At 37.0% G+C, this 13,328-nt stretch overlaps 1 long non-coding RNA gene across 1 annotated transcript; it reads left to right on the plus strand.

The window, feature by feature from the left end:
* The first annotated feature begins 8,290 nt into the window (after positions 1–8,290).
* On the plus strand, positions 8,291–9,992 carry LOC121676690. The gene is made up of 2 exons (XR_006020536.1): positions 8,291–8,486; positions 9,584–9,992. It is a non-coding gene; the product is annotated as an uncharacterized LOC121676690 (long non-coding RNA).
* Positions 9,993–13,328: the final 3,336 nt, after the last annotated feature.

The raw sequence follows: 13,328 nt of genomic DNA on the forward strand, positions 1-13,328 counted from the left end.
CTCTAGAAAAAAATTAAAAACAAAACAGAAGAAACAGTACCTCCCCAGTTTATAAACTTGCAAATGAAAACACAGAGACATATTACCATTCTCAGGAGAATGGTAATTGTCAGTAGACATTTCATATCAGGATTTTTAACTAAGGACTTTTTATGAAGATACTGCTCTGCACTTTGCTGATAATTTCTTACCTACATACATTGTGAAGAATATGCAAAAACATAGAGACAAACTGCTGTTTCAGTAAATATAATTGATGTGTATGAAAAGGATATTTCTGCAACAACAGTATTTGAATGATTCCTTTGGAGGCTGCCAGAGAAGCAGCTGGAACTGGGAAACTTTCTGTCAGGCCACTGGAACTGGTATATTAGATTCATGAGCTTTGCAGAAAATACAGTATTGCAAAGAGATGTTCATTTGGATCTGAATTTACAATGACAAAAAAGCATTAAGACAGACAGCCTGCTTTCTATAAAGAAATGTTTTCACAGTGGCAGCATTATTTTTTTTTAAGATGGTAACCCCTTCTTTGGGGATAAAAACATTAATTGTTGATGTGTTTCCTGTTTCCTGAATGTTTCCTGACTACTGGAAGATCAGTTTTCCTTCTCATATATTCTAAACCCTTGGCCTGCATCAACACATTGCAATGTGTTGCTGTTTTTACAAAAGTGCAGGATTTGCAAAGGAAATTTGGCAGGAAGCATTACATTTGGGAGAGCAGAATATCTCTCTACTATATTGATCAGAAAACGATCTGCCTTTCTCCACATTCTCCCTGAACTGCTGCGAGTCTGACTGCTTCGTGCTAGGTTTTATGACTGGACCCTTGGACACACACCATAGGTCCCTCCATACAACTGCATGGCCAATACCATCGTTCATCACAGAGAAGAATTGAGTGTAGCCAGAACTAGGAGGATGTAGGTAGGGAATCAACATCAGGCAGCAGCACTTCTTGAGTCACAATTGCAACCTGTGCAATGCAGCTCCTGTACAAGAGCTCATGTGGCTTTGAGTGTGTAACCATGAAACCACAGAAGAAGGTTCTGTGGTGAGCTGGAAACATCCATGAAAACCACATAAACATCCGTGATTTTACTCTAAAATACATTTTTCATGACAAATTATGTTTCCTACAGAACTGTAAATGCTTTTTATACAAATGAGGATAGAGTACTGTTGGAATATCATATGCAAATATTTTATTAACTTGGAAGCATTTCAGTGTAGTTCTCTCCTGGATGTAATATTGCAGTTCAACTCCATGTTTAGTACTCTCAGAGGGTTTGATTATGCAGGAGGACAGGTATTTTCTCATCCTGATTCTTTTTAATAGGAGTTAAGAGTACTTAGAACTTTCTACAACCAAGTGATTTAGAAACACTCAGGATCCCCTAATATTGGTTTACTGTACATGGCATTCATTCTTATAGCCATAGAATTGAGTATTCTAAAATGCACTGACTCTTCCCAGTGTTTATGAGATACACCAGGAAGATAAGCACCACAGAGAGAGAATATCTTTTTAGATAAAAATTGTAATAACACAGAAAGGAATAGATATAAATTCCTTTAATAGATGTAGGTTGGAAATTAAAAGAAAGTCATTAAACCACAGAGGGCATGGTGCAATTAAGTATTATCTGATGTAATAAAAGAAGTAACACATTTTTAGATGAAACCTTCATCTTCATAAATCTTAATATAATCTGTAGGTACTTACAATGACTAGAATTGAAGTCAGTGACCCAGAAACCTCCTTGCCTGAGTTCTTGTCAGTCCCACAGAAATTTCTAAAACGCTCTCAAGAGAAAAGTAGTGTTACTGTGTTTCAAGTGATGCTTCTTATGTCAATGAAGAACAATCAATTTTCATTACAAGAAAAATTTGAATAATTACATCTTTACTCAAATCTGTATTCCATTTCTTTTGTTCCTTCTGGTTTATGCAGTCCACAAAAATTCAGTCATAAATACTTGTGATATTTTCACTCATGCTTAAAGGCATATGAAATGTTGAAGATCACCATTTCCTTGTCTTTGTATGATCAGATTTTTTTCTACTTTTGTGACTTAATATGCCATATCACATAGAAACAATATTCATTTAATATATTTAAATCAGTTATTTTCATAAAATAAAATGAAAGCAGTGAATATCTCATAGCCTGGCAATCATAAATGAAGCATTTTGCTATGAATTTTTGTTACTAAATACTGAAAGTCTGATTAATTGCAGCGCAAGCTAGATGACCTCCTTATGTTGAGTAATTTTGAGTACTAAAGCAATTGTTTCTTTTGGTTTCTACTGTTCTACTTCCCCCTTTTCATGTTTTGTTTCATTAGGATTGTGATAGTGAAAAAAATGCATCGCATCAAAAAAAATCTGTAGCAAAAGAAGTCCCAAGCATAGGATGGAGTTATAGAGCAAAATAAAACATAGATGCCAGCAGCATGAGAAAAGGGTCTTTATTTGTCTACCAGTATCATTCTGGCTCCAGTCTTCCCTTAGGATGTGTAGGAGTCTTGAACCTTGGTTTTCGGCGTACAGATGCATAGTCTTTATTAGAAACTGTTCTCATTAGATCTAGTCTATTGTATAAAACAGTCAGTCATTGGTTTGGAAAATGCCAGGCATTAGGAAAACGTGTGCAGATTTTTCTTTTGAAATGGACATGGCAGAGATTTGCTCTTGTGTTCACCACATGAACATTTTAAAACTACTGGCTGTTTTGGGATGGAGTATTTTGTTTTTTCCCATGAAAATTTAAAGTAAAAAATATTGCTGCATAGTTAGCATGGAATTAATATTAACCTTGATATCTTGAAATATCAGCTGTAGAGGTCTAAATGTTTGAATGAAACAATATCTCCAAGGGAACTGCTCTGCAAAGTATTCAGAAGAATTTTTCAGAACTTTAGGTAATGTAATGCTGATTTGTACACACATAAAACACAAATTTAAAGTAGTGGCAGGTTTAAAACTTCACTAAATTGATTGTCCATTACCACAGTAGAAAATTTCTCTTTAGAAAACTGACTGCAAAAGATCAAAGTTAAATAAGAATAATGTCAGGCACCAGGACACTTAAAAATATTTTAGGTATGGACACTTTTTCAGGCCATCTTCTTAAATTTCTCTTTTAAAAGCTTCACTGGCTAACAGGGAGATGACAGAAGAAATTACTGATGGACAAAAAAGATTGACTCTGCTCACTGTAAGCTCTTATCTTTAAAAATACAGTGGTTCATAATGGTTAAGAATGAAAACAAAAAAGTTTAAGGTTCCTAGGGAATTGGAAAACTGATAAAAGTAAGTGAAGTATTATAAAACTACTGAGAATATAAAGAAAATAGTTTTGAAGATAATGTTTCTAAAATAAATTTTAAAATTAGAGGAATGTTTGAAGCAAAATACGATTGCCTCTAAAGCAGAAAATAAAAATATTAACTATGAATAATCTGAAGTTTTAACTATTTCAAATATAGAAATTTAATATGTGGATGCTGAGAAATCCATCTTTTTAACTGAAAATTATTTTTTTCTGGAAACATTGTTACAGGAAGTTCTCCTATCATAAATTATAGCAATGTCTGAGGTTGCCTTGAAACTACTGTAGAAAGAGGGAAATTTTGATGTGGGGAGAGAGACACATGACTCTTATAGTAGGGAAGCTTTTTCGAGGAAAGCATTTTACTTCCCAGAATTACCAGCTTAGGACATTACTTTTGACTAAGACAGAAAAGAATAATTTTCAAATCCACTGTTTTTCCTGATAAAGGAACCTATTTCTTTTGCCAAGGACTTACAGGCTCTCAACATAAGTTGCAGGACTTGGTGATCTTGAAAGAAGACATGGCTACATGACTCAGCTCCTGCTTCTAGGTATTGCTACGTAGGAAAGAGATCTAAAGGTCTGTTTGGATGACTAATATTCAGTAATCCTTTCAGCATGATACCACCACAAATACTGACAGCCTAAAATACTGATATGGGACTTTATTGAGACATAACATTGAAGAATTACAAAAACATATCTTTCCTGGCAGCTTGGTTTCTGATGCGTGACAAGGAATGACTGAACGAAAGATCTACTGAATAAATTTGTTGATTTTAACTCATAGAATTCCACATATCTGGTTTAATAAAGGGATTATGCTTTTTCTTGTTGTCTGGGATGGTAACAGATGCTCATTTGCTTTCAATCATGGTGGCAAAGAGAAAACTCTAAATTTCTTTCTATCATTTCTTTTGGGAAAGACTGTAGCTTTATTACACTGTTCCTCTATTTACAATTCAGTGAAGAGAATGCAAAAATTGGAGTATATGAATTTTAAAATGCTATTTAAAAGAATAATGGACAAATAAAATGTTGAAATTTACACAGTCATTTGGCTAGCAGTAGTTTTGTTTAAAATTATGTTCTTTGATCCCTGAAACAGTGCTTACTTACAACATATGAGTAAAAAGAAACATATTCTTGCTTGTGCATAACAATAAAACACATAATAAAAGTTTGACCATAGTGTTTATTATTGCTACAGCTTTTAATTGTGGCTTTATCTACCTTGGACTCAGAAGTGAACTGAAATACTTTTGATTTATCTCTAACATCTCTAACAGTGATAACTGATAAACCCAAATGCAGATGCACATTTTATATGATTTTAGTTTCTTTTGTTCAAATTTCATGTCTTCCACTTTTTCAATTTAGAGAATAAGCCAGTTTTCCATTTGCCTTTTACCTCTCTTATTCATATATTGTTGAGCAGGTTTAACTTAAAATGCATGAAGGAGTGTATGTACCCAGAATTTCAACTCCATTTTGCAGCTTACAACCACCTGCAGTATTCTTTTGAGACCTGTGACCATCCTTTTTTTGGTCTATCGTAACTACTTGGTGATTCAGTTGCAGCTCTGCAGTGACAACCAGCTTGTTCAGAATGGCATTGCTTCACTAGGCTGCCAGGGATTTATGGGAAAGAGAAACATGGGTCTCCTGTCCTTTGGCACATCTGTTTCTTGTTTGCTGCCACATGGAAAGAAATGTTCTGAAGTGATCCAACATGGCCAGAATAATTTCCTGTTTGATTCAATTTGTCTGTCTTTATTAGAAGTCATCTTTATCACCACTTAGCTCCTCTGATTTTACAGAGAAAAATTCTTGCCCACATTCCTTCAACTGCTTTAAATTTCTCTCCTATGGTGTACCTTTCAGAAGTTGAAGAAATAATCAATTTTTGGTAAGAACATAATCTACTGTAAGTAGCAGCAAATTTTTCTCTTCTGATCTAGACCATGAGTCAAATATGAAATTCTTGTTCCTGTGTAATCTCTCCTCTATTTGCCTCAGAGCAGGTACTTTATGTTCAGGCTTGACTCATCCTCATGTGCCCTCCATGGACCTGCTTCTATAGGCAGATGTGACAAATGCAGCACTTCAGGCTTCTGAGATTTCTGTCTGAACCCATATAAACAATTTAGCTAACTGTCATGCACAGCTTATCTTTGGTTTAGCATGTGGGAAACCTTTTTTGACTGTCGTGTTTGGAGACCTGGCAAAAACTACAGCCAGAACTGTTCCTTCTAGTTGCACTCATAAAACTGGTCAGTGCATTTCTGTATTTCCTGGAGCTTTCTGTCAAAGCTGTAAAGCTATTCATGATGACAATTGTGCCTCCTGTTCCACAGATCTTTCTGTGTTGTAGTAAAGTCATACTCTACACTGCTTACCCCAAATGACATTGCCAAGTAGTCTTGACTTCACTCCATACCACTGAATTCTCGATAGCATTTGATTTTGTTGCTCAGTATACTCAGCAATGGCTTCTTTGCAGAGTGCTTTAAGGCTTTTTTTTTATCCTGCTTGCGCCTGAAGGCAAGGCTAGGAGCATTATTTCCAGGATATAGGCATTGACCTTTTCTTTGTGGATGCATTTCCCACCTGCACATGTACAAGTTCTATGGCAAATGCAAGGGTCATCAGGCTTTGTGCTAGTGCAGTTTCAAATACTTACAGAGAGCACTATTCAACATAATTCTGGCTCCACTGCAGTCCTGTCGTACTTAAGGACCTGGCTCCTAACCTGTAATTTTTTCATTCTCTAAAAAATTAATGCTTTGTTCTGACTTTTCCTCTCTGCATAATTCTTTCCTAACTATCAAAAATCTTTTCGACCCATAATGGAAACCTGTTGTAACTTGGGCTGATAATCTTAAAAATTATTTCTGCTAAATTAAAAATACCATAAAGAAAAAAGAAAAATCATGCCTTTTTTTGTTATGCTTATTCAGTTTGTTGGAATATTTCAAGGGTATGGCATGGGAATTCAAATGTATGATGCCTATTAAAAGATGTGTCAGAGACTGGCAAGGGGCAGGATGGTCCTTTGTACAGACATACAAAAACACAATCGATGATTTATTTCTTGGGAAAATCAAGTAATACATTCTTAACATTGATAATGCTCCCAATATTTTGATGTTCTTGAGCTGGTAGGTTTTCAGAAGCCTTTGCACATTTTCTTACCACTACTGAAGTACCAAACTTATATGGTAGGTGCAACAGCCAGACAGCTACAAATGCACTAATGGCAATTTTCAAGCCGGAACAAAGGAAGTCCATTCTTTACCTCAATTTTTCTTGTACATGTCAATTTCTTTGAATAACATGTTATGCATGCATTTTCAACTGTTTATACTTTCCCAACAAAGCAAATATTTTTATTAACTTGACTGAACACACAATTATCTTCAAAAAGTCCATTGTTAAAAAGTAATTAGTTTCTTAAAGACTACTATATATTTTGTGAATATCTATAAAAGATTGAATTAAAGACTTCATGAGTTCATTAATTTATGGACCTATCTGATCAGCTTTCATCATGTAAGAGTTTCATTTATATCATGGAAGCCTGAATCTGAAGTTTTCACAATGTGAGACATCTCTGACAAACTTAATTCCACTAGCCTGTGTCATCCTTGTATTATGGTAATTAGGCACCTCTGGAAGACAAGCACAGCTTTGCTCTTAATTCTGGTACCAAATTTTGTGCTGCCTTTTGATAATCTGGTTTTAATACTTGCTTTAAGGCTTTTTATTCCAATTTTATTAGATGTCTTCTTATTCTCTGCTTCATCACTGAGAGCAAGCCTCTAGCATTTTCTCTTGGCATATGCAATATATAGAGATGACAGTGTTGTTTCTAAAGTATTACAGGCTTGTATTACAGGTGACATTTATTCAACTTGTCATCCCTTCTTTTTCCTTTTCCTGTAAGTTGCACCAGGAATGGTAAGGACCCTTTGGGTTTTCAGTTTTCTGAAACAGGGGACCACAACCTCTACACAAAATGCATTATTGTTTTCATATAGCAATTTGCACACACAAATCCACCTCCCCTTATTTCCAGAGGTGTCATATTAAGGTTTCTCTTCTTAGCAAGATAAATAAATTTGGCTTTTCCCTCTCTTTTTGGAACTCTTTCTAGTTCAAGTGCTTTGTATATGGGAAGGGAACAGATTCAAATTGCAGCTACGATTAGGATGAGAATTGGTCTGCAGCTGTCTCTTGTGACATGTACCTGCTGGCAGAAGAACTGATGCTTCTGTACCCTTTCTCCAAAGAGTACAAACAAAAGAAGATGGCCCTTGCCTACACCTATCTCTTCACAGGAACAAAGATGTGTGTAGATATTCAAAAGGAGTGAAAAATTTAAGCGAAGAAAAGGGCAGTTGCTGCCCCAAAATTTCTGTGAACCCTGAGAACCATCTTAAGTTGTTCAGTCTCACTTCTGCCACACTGTCACTTTTTCAAGAGGGCTTTGGTTAATTCTTTATAGAAAAATGACACCAAATATAGAAAAATACTGTGTTTTCCTTGTGAAACAATAACATATGTTTAGCACAGCATCTTTGTCTATCTCCATCTTCGTTCTGAAAGAAGAGAATGACCCTTCCCCCTGGCTCCTGGACGTCAGGATGGAATCAGCTGTCATAAACCACACATTCTTTCACCTTGAAACCTGCCCAGGGAAATGGTAGTAGTTGGTATCAAGATGTATTTTCACTGCTACTTTGAGCAGCATTTTTGTAGTTGGAGACGTAAGGGGTCTGTGTTGTGCGTGTACAGCAGCAGATATTTATCAAGAGCACTGTGGTGTTTTAAATACCTCACCTCCTTTTCAGGGTGCCAGCACTGGTTGTCATGGAAACAGAGCTGAGAACCAGAAACTGGCAGTTGAAATTGCCTCATCTGCTAGTGACTGTGTCCATGTCTAGTCCTGCTTCCATGGAAACACAAGTCAGAGCAGCAAATGCAAGGTAGTGGTTTCCAAAAGCTGCCTTAAAAATAACCCTGAGCTCAGTGTTATTTTGTTTGTGATCATCTCCCCGCCAACCCTGCTTAAGGAGAGCTCTTGAAGTCTGCAATATTTACAAGTTTAACAGACAAATGGAAAACAAAGCATAAAAATATAAAGGTATCTGTTCTCTTTGATTTCCTTTAATGGCATAAGTTTTTGGGAGACAGACTGGTTAACAAACCTTGGCCTGCATAGCTACATTAGCAACTGACTGTCAGAAGTATCTTTGATTAATTAGGTGCCCTTTCTTATAATTATTGTTTATACTGAGCATGTTAGAAACTGAGGCATGGTTTAGTTGGTTAACTGGGTCTCATTAATTCTCATTAATTAGTACTGAGCCATTACATCTCACAAAAAAAAAAAAAATCAGATTCAGGTAATACTTTTGGTTTTCAAAACAACCACCTGCAAAAAAAGCTCAAATAATTTTCTATGGATTTCATAGCCTCACCCCCTGAAAAATCAGAATCTATCCTCTTTACAAATTTCTAGGCTTTTCATCTGGCTCTAGGTCTTCTATTTTACAGTAGACTTGATATACTTAGAAGTCAAGAGGCTGATAGTGGCTTTGTGAGAAAAGATGCTAGGTTTTGAAAAGGTTGAATGGATTGCCACATATTTAGTTCAAATACCTGTTACCCAGTTGGCCTTCTTTTCCAGGTGTAATGTTTTGTTTCAGACAGATGAGGGGCCATTTTTTATCTTCCTTTGCTCCAGAAAATCTGCTGTTTGTTGTAATTCTTGATGGCTGGAGAAAGAATGGCAAAATGTTATATTATACTTGAATGGAGTAACTTTGTCAGCATTGCTTTGAGGACATCAATAACTTGTAAGATATAAAATGCTCCAGAATTCAGGTGCTGCATCTGATTAATTTGCCATTAATCCTGAGGAAATTTGTGTCTCAGTAGCTCTTGCTGAAAAAAAAAAATAGTCTTTTTAAAAAAAATTCCGGTTTAGATGCTTGAATAAGTATCTAAACCGTGTATCAGAGCTTAAGAATTTTTAATAAAATCCATTCTTTGCATAGTCGGAAAGTCATCACATCCTGAAGCCTGCATATCAAGTAATAAACACAAAACCCAGTTTGCAATGTCCAGTTATTTTATTCTAAGGCTTTCTGTGAAAAGTCACTACCTAAAACTTCTTAAAGGAATATGTTCCACCATTGATTCACTCTTTGACTTAATACCTGTCTCTATATCTTGTAGGTCTCAGATGAATTCCTGAATGTTTTGAAGCAGAGAATATAGAAAACTCTTTGCCTATGGATTCCTCTGGGGCTTCCTGACCCATCAGAGAAGAGCACAGAGTAGTTTTGCTTTGTGTTTAGAGTCGGTCAGGATGACCTCAAATATGTAGGCAATCAGAAGGGTGTTAACTGCATGTTCACTATGTTCTATGCTTCCCACCACTGATTAATTTCCTCCCTCTTTTTTCTTTTCAGCTGAGACAGATTTTACTATGATTGTGAAAGTCTGAAAATGTAGCTGTGGCCCCATAGGCTGTAAACAAACTCCGTTTCATAAAAAAACCAAAATTTTTTTCCCTATTTGATATGCTTCTTGTTCCACATCAGGAGTTTTATTTCATCTGGTCATTAAAATTACTGAGAGCTGCCGTTTCTATCTCCATTCTACTATTTTTTTCAGAAGACTTGAATTGTATTTTTATTTTATTTATTAAATTCTTGGAAGAAATATCAAAAATGGGTCTAACAGCTAAATATCATCCAGAACATGAAATGTTTGTGCAGTTTAGAATGACTCTCCCAATATTAACAATATCATCTTTATAACATACTAGATTCAGAGCTGATATACTACTTTCATTACAATATCTACCAGACTTTGACATTTTTCACTAAACTTACTTTATTCAGTATTTCAAAATTCCCTTATTTCTATTTCTATTAATGTAAATTAGCTTTTTTATAATTATTACCTTTTCTTTTAGTATACTTACACCACATCTGCTTATAACTTTACACTTTTAACATCTTTTCATAATCAAAAAAAATTTATTGCAGGTAATATCTCATTCTTTGTGTGTGTTCAGTAGTCTTCACTTTTTAACTCACTACAATGTACAATATGAGATTTTTACAGGGACAATATAAATCTATATTGAACTTTAATAGGAGATCTGCAATGAAAATATGTATGTGTCTACCTTTCTGTTTTTCCTCTCCTTCTTGTACTTCCCTAAAATTCAGTTAAAGTCTTTCTCCATCCTTTGTCACATGCTGTGATCCTTCTCAGGCATCTGAGGGATTCCTTTTATGCTGAATGTTATATGTGTATGACTCATGAAAACCAGATTCCTTGGATACTGTCCCTGAGTTTTGTGCCACCACATGCAACACTTAGGCAAATTCTTCAATGACCCAATTTTTAAGGTGCATTTGAACTCAGATTTGAAAGAATGTATCTTTTTGGAACAGATCATCTTGAATGCTATAACAAGGCACATAAAAGACAATCAGGGGATCAGGCCCGGCCAGCACAGGTTTAAGAAGGTACTGGCTGACCAACCTGATCTCCTTTTATGACTGGGTGACCCACCTGGTGAATGAGAAAGGCCATGGATGTTTCTGCCTCGACTCCAGCAAAACCTTTGACACTGTCTCCCACACAGCATTCTCTTGGAAAAGATGGCAACCCATGGCTTGGACAGGTGCACTTTTTGCTGGGTTAAAAACTGGCTGGATGGCTGGGCCCAGAGAGGGGTGGTGAAGGGTGTCACACCCAGTTGCCAGACAGTCATTAGTGGTGTTTCCCAGGGGTCAGTATTGGGACTGAGTCCTTTTTTATATCTTTACTGATGATCTGGATGCAAGGATCTAGTGTAACCTCTGTAAATTTGTGGATGACACTAAGTTGGGTGGAAATGTTGGTCTGCTGGAGGGTAAGAAGGCCCTGCAGAGGGATCTGGACAGGCTGGAACAATGGGCCAAAACCAGGAGTGTGTGGTTCAACAAGGCCAAGTGCTGGGATCAGCACTTAGGTCACAACAACTCCCTGCAGTGCTACAGGCAGGGGAAGAGTGGCTGGAAAGATGCCCTGTGGAAAGGGACCTGGGGGTGCTGGTCAACAGCGGCTGAACATGAGCCAGCTGTGCCCAGGTGGCCAAGAAGGCCAATGGCATCCTGGCCTGTATCAGCAATAGTGTGGCCAGCAGGATAAGAAAAGTGATTCTTGCCCTGTACTCGTCACTGGTGAGGTCACACCGCAAATCCTGTGTCCGGTTCTGGGCCCCTCACTACAAGGACATTGAGGTACTGGAGTGTGTCCAGAGAACGGCAGTGGAGCTGGTGTAAGGTTGGGAACACAGGTCCTGTGAAGAGTGTCTGAGGGAGCTGGGGGTGTTTAGTCTGGAGAAAAGGAGGCTCAGGGGAGAGCTTACCACTCTCTACAACTGCCTGGAAAGAGGCTGTAGACAGGTGGGGATTGGCCTCTTCTCCCAGACATCCAACAACAGGATGAGAGGTTCATGCTGGACATCAGGAAGAGTTTCTTCATGGAAAGGATTGTTAGGCACTGGAATGGGCTGCCCAGGGAGGAGGTGGAGTCACCATCCCTGGAGGTGTTCTAGAAATGACTGTATGTGGCACTTGGTGTTATGGTCTAATTGACAAGGTGGTGATCAATCAAAAGTGGTGACAAGGTGGTGATCAATCAAAAGTTGGACTCATTGCTAGAGGTCTTTTCCAACCTAGATAATTATGTGATTCTGTATTGAGGAGACATGAAAAACATTTGGAAAATGCATCAGAACTATGTGCTCACAGGATATTAGGTGCTTGCTCAAACTGCAAAGGAGGTTGCTTGAGGATTTCAGATGAACCATGTCTGAGAAACTGAAGATTGGGTGTGTATTGTCATTATCAGTAAAAGGGACCTTTTCTAGAATGAGGTGTTGGAGCTCCTGGAAAGTGCTGAGTTAAATATTAGGTTGTTGAGTTGTAAAGAAAATTAGATAATGCACAGGACAGGTCTTAATGACAAAGTGTTAGGTTGGAAATGAGATCAGAAAACATATCAACCTGTTGCTATCTTTTGTGTGTGTTTCCTTATATTGCCTCTTTTTCTTCAAGCTGTAATTTCTTAGAAAGTCCTCCCAAAGTCATCATTTTATGAGATGCTTAGAACAGAAGTCATAGAATCATAGAATCATAGAATTGCAGTCCTCTTCACAAGTCCTATTCTGTGCTCAGGCAACAGATGACGCTGGTCTATTGAAATTGTTCAGCCAGAAAGCTTTCAAATACAGTGATACTTGAGGTCACTGTTTTCTTTCTTTGAGGAAGACATAGAATCAGGTCCTCATATAGATGACTCATTTCTTGAAGCACCTGGGAAACAATAAGAAAATTGTAGCTCAACTTCTCTTCTACCTGTTTTCAAGAATGAGTAAATCAGTGCATTTCTCAATACTCTGAGAAGCTTCCTGTCTCACAGACAGTCCTGGGATAAACACAATGATGTGAAAGGATTTGAGAGAAAGGCAGTTTGGTTAGCAGTGCATGTATCAGTTTAAATCTGCCTTATGTTGGTTACCTTAGTCAAAGTACCTGTGTGCATATCAAAGTGGTGACCAAATCAGTTTGTCTGCCTAACAGAGGCTTAGATTTTTGATAGATTCCCAATCATATAGGAGTTTTTAAAATACTGTTGTAGTTAATCCAAGATTTCAAGATTTAAAGAAAGAAAAAAGGGATACTGTTCCTATAGGAAACTGATGACACACTTCATTACCATTTCATAAAAAATAGTAGTGGTTTTTCCCATATGGATACATACAGTGTCTCAGCTGTGTGATCTTGACATTTTTCATCTGTGTTCTTCATTTTATTGAAATGAAGATGCAGCTTTCTTAAGATAAGTGCTGAGAAACTAATGGGCCTGTTAGAAACCGGTTCAACATTTCAAAATGATTGTTATTAAGTTGGTCGAA

This window comes from Corvus kubaryi, unplaced genomic scaffold (assembly GCF_017639235.1).
Source record: "Corvus kubaryi isolate FWS band 111438036 unplaced genomic scaffold, C.kubaryi_AGA036_p1.0 split1-131, whole genome shotgun sequence".
NCBI lineage: Eukaryota > Metazoa > Chordata > Aves > Passeriformes > Corvidae > Corvus > Corvus kubaryi.